The sequence below is a fragment of the Papilio xuthus genome, unplaced genomic scaffold (genome assembly GCF_000836235.2).
Source record: "Papilio xuthus unplaced genomic scaffold, Pxut_1.1 DF827632.1, whole genome shotgun sequence".
In the NCBI taxonomy this organism is placed as follows: Eukaryota; Metazoa; Arthropoda; class Insecta; order Lepidoptera; family Papilionidae; genus Papilio; species Papilio xuthus.
The window spans coordinates 1-3,988 of NW_013531017.1; the positions used below are offsets into that span (position 1 = coordinate 1).

The following is a 3,988-nucleotide window of genomic DNA, read 5'->3' on the forward strand; positions in this document are numbered from 1 at the left end:
AAGTCGCCAAGTACCACGATTTCAGTGGAGGGGATCTGTGCCAGAACGGAATCTGTAGCCGTCTGGACTTGCTCCATGAGTCGGTCTGTTTCGGCATTACCGCTATGGGACCTATAGAGGCACGCGTAGACCTGCGGATGGACATCGCCATCTACGCGCAGCCACAAAAGAGATAGGTCCCTACCTTCAAGAAGGCTGAGGCGACGAGAACAGACATCCTCTCTGACGTACACGCATACCCCAGCCCGGGGCAAAAAGGAGTGTTCCAGTTTGTATCCGGGGCAGGATAAGTACGATGTGTCCGCCGGAGAGGATATCTGTGTCTCGGTAAGAAAAAGCAAGGCCGGCTTGGCCGTCCGGAGATGGTAATGAACGGCCTCCAAGTTGGAGTGGAGTCCCCTGATATTGCAGAGGTCCACCGCGTGGGTGGCAGGGGGTGGAAGTGCCTGGCCTCGTTTGCCCCGGCCTCTACAGCGAGCGAGCGGAATGTTGCCCCCCCCAGAATACGCAGGGCGGCCCGCGCGCTTACCCCCAGACTCCAAGCGAGAGTTCAGGCGTAAGCGCGCGGAGGGGGATTTTCCAAAACCAGGGGTTTTGGTACCCCCCTGGGGTACTTTCTCTTTTAATCCCACTGCCATGCTGTATTAAAGGGGGGGGGGAGGTTGGTTCTTGAATAACCTTCGTACAAATATGTTTGGATGGATGGATAAATTTTTGTTTGAAGGTATCACCAGAACGGCTGAACGGATCGCTAGAAGAACTCATAGGCCACTAATTAACTATTTTTTATATTCTGCGCGGACAGAGTCGCGGGCGATAGCTAGTACTATAATTGTTAATATAAAATTTTCCAGAACAAAAGAAACAAGAATTAGAGAAGTGGAAACGCAGGGCGTCCTACGACCCGAGAAAGGCAGCGGCGCTCGGAAAAAACAGCAAACCTCCCCCGAAGACTGCAAGGTTCGTTCTATCTTATAGTCACACAGACTTATCTGACCCGGTGAGACGCTATTATAGTACTGTCCGAAATATTTAAACGGACTATGATGTAGAAAATATCATATAGGTTAAGACAGCTATAGTATAAAGATTTTGTGATAAGTTTTGACATTATCTGAGGGGCGCTAGTGAGCCATTTTAATTTAGCTTGATTTAACCACCGGGTCAGATATGTTTGTTCGTATTATATATGAGTGTGACTTATTTAGTAGATTTGATATATTTATGTTTATTTTATTATGATTTATGTTGTTTATGGTTTTGGTTGTTTTTTTTGTGTGCATTTTTAACATATTTTATGTTGTTTTCGTTGTTGTATTCATGTATTTTATATAAGTATTCAATTTATTCAGGATTCGATTGAATAATTGTTATTTTTCCTATTGTAAATTCTAGAGCGTGACAGGTGTCAAATGCATGCAATTCTGGCTAAAGTGACATGAGAGGCGCCATCTTGGAAGGTTAGTTTTTTGGGCAAAGGTTTTGGCGTCGTCGAGAAATTGGCACAATATTTTATTTTTGTAAAAAAGCTTAACAAATAATGCTTAACCTAGCGTTAATCTTAATTTTAGCTAATAGGTTAAATGTTTTTTAAATAATTGCTTGTTTAAATTTTAACGGCGGGGTGTCTTCGGCTCGTACGCTTGCGCGATTTTTTAATAACAGTTATTGATAACGGTTATCTCTTTGTTAGATTATAAATAGCGGTTCGTTAACTTGTTTCTCACTTTCATCTTTTTACGTCTTTTAGTATGGTTTTTTATTTTGTAGTTTTTTTTTTCATATTTACTATATCTTTTGTATAAATGAAATATTTGTGTATTATATAAATAGTCGGAAATAGAATTAAAAAAAATTAAATTATTCAAACTTTCGTGAGACATTATACTAAACTGATATATAAACACGGCTAAACACTCTCGTATATTCGTCCGGTGGCGGCACCGACTAGTTTCGAGCCCATCGGGGGCCCTTCATCAGGATGAGTGGGACTGGTATTATTTCGCGGACGCGGCCCTCAGCTCACTGGGTCACTAGTCGGTGCCGCCACCGGACGTATATACGTGAGTGTTTTGCCGTGTTTATATATCAGTTTAAAAAAAAATTGTAGCAAAAGTCAATACTATGTTTTGACTTTATACTTAAGTTGTTAAAACTTAGATTACAGTTAAAATGATTTTCTTGTATTTTTTGTTCTTGAACTTTGATTAATCTCAATAATCTTATATATATAAAAAGTCGTGTTAGTTACACTATTTATAACTCAAGAACGGCTTTACCGATATGCCTGAAAATTGGTGAGGAGGTAGCTTAGAGCCAGGAGACGGACATAGGATACTATTTATTCATTTTTTTCGAATTTATGCCTTGAAGAGATTCTTTTTATTCAACTTATTTATATATTAAGTTTTTTTACATATCCGCGCGGACAGAGTCGCGGGCGACAGCTAGTGTAGATATAATTTCTTATTATAATATTGTATACATGACAATAATAAAAAATGAATAGGTTTTTGAAGTCGCCATAAAAATTTTGACAAGATTCAGTTAATATTTCTATAATTTCATATTCATTCATAAATCATTGCATCATTCTTGTGTTAACAAAAAGCAAGCTTTCAAACTTGTGTCGTCTTTTGACATTTTTAGACGCAAATTGTCATTGGCTTTCTTAATGTCACTGGCACATAAAAAAAAGAAGAAAAAAAGAAAAAATCACGCACAAACTATCATCCACTATACAAGGACTCTGTGGAAATAACTTTGACGCATAAAATTATTTTACCAACATACTAAAAATTACATTTTTATGTTGTTTATCTGTGATGAACTATTTGCTTTGCTGCAAAAAATGTAAATAACCTATTGTTTTCATATCAATATTCGTAAATAGTAAATTAATTTAAGTCTAATATTAATATTTTTAACTTTTCAAAATTATACTTTCTTTTATTTTTATCTGTATTTGGATTTTTATGTGACATCTAAATGTTTTATATCTGTACAAATTTTGAAATTCTCCTTGTCTTTTTATAATACTTTTTACGGCTCTAGATTCTTGTAATTTGAGTCAGTCGTTTACAAATTTACCTTTTATATATCAGTGTTACCATTAAAAATATTAAAATGACTTATTATTTATTGTATTTTCCAGTAGCGTTTTGCGATCTCAGTCGTTCCACGGGCAGGTGCTAGTGTCCCCAAGCGTCCGCTACCAGCCGCCTCCAACAGACATTGTGGAGAATTACGACGCTTCGAGCGACAACGACTTCTAAAACGCTTGCATTAAGATCGATATTACGATGGCATTGTGATAGGAATGTGTACGACTTATAAGTGCTGTGTTTGGTGCGAAAGTGTAAAAAATATACCATTGTATCCGTAGAAGTAATTTAACTTGTTTCAAAAGCATTTTTATGACATCTGTGGTAGTTTCGTATAATCAAAATGTTGTCTATGTTATCTGCATATTGACACATGTCATTTACGCGCCATATACAATGTCATTGTATTTCTTTTCTAATTTCCGTAAAATTTCGCACAATTAACGTTCACGTTATTATTTCGGAACTGAATTATTTCTTTGTAAAATCGTGGTATTTAAATAATAAAGTAGTGATAAAATGTATGAACAAACGCTATCACTAAAAGTGTATGTTTTGGTGAGATTTTTTTTTGTATTATTCAATTTAATGTTTTCATTTAATTAGAATATCGATACTTATTGATTTATTTATAGATTTAGCGATTAGTTGCTCATAATGGTACATCGATTAGATATACGTCGACTTTGGAATTTTTTAGGTTAGGTAGTTGTCTATCCAATTTTATATTTAGTGCAATATATCATCACAATTTTATCATCTATTAGATTAATAAATATTAGAATTTTCATTATAATTACATTCATATCAATATATGTAATAATTGCATAATATTTAATTTCTTCACCATATTTATTCTATACTTATCGTAAATAAATAAAAGA

At 35.6% G+C, this 3,988-nt stretch overlaps 1 long non-coding RNA gene across 1 annotated transcript; it reads left to right on the plus strand.

The window, feature by feature from the left end:
• Window positions 1-845: 845 nt before the first annotated feature.
• Window positions 846-3,942, plus strand: LOC106118053 (uncharacterized). The gene is made up of 3 exons (XR_001227906.1): window positions 846-960; window positions 1,396-1,460; window positions 3,155-3,942. It is a non-coding gene; the product is annotated as an uncharacterized LOC106118053 (long non-coding RNA).
• Window positions 3,943-3,988: the final 46 nt, after the last annotated feature.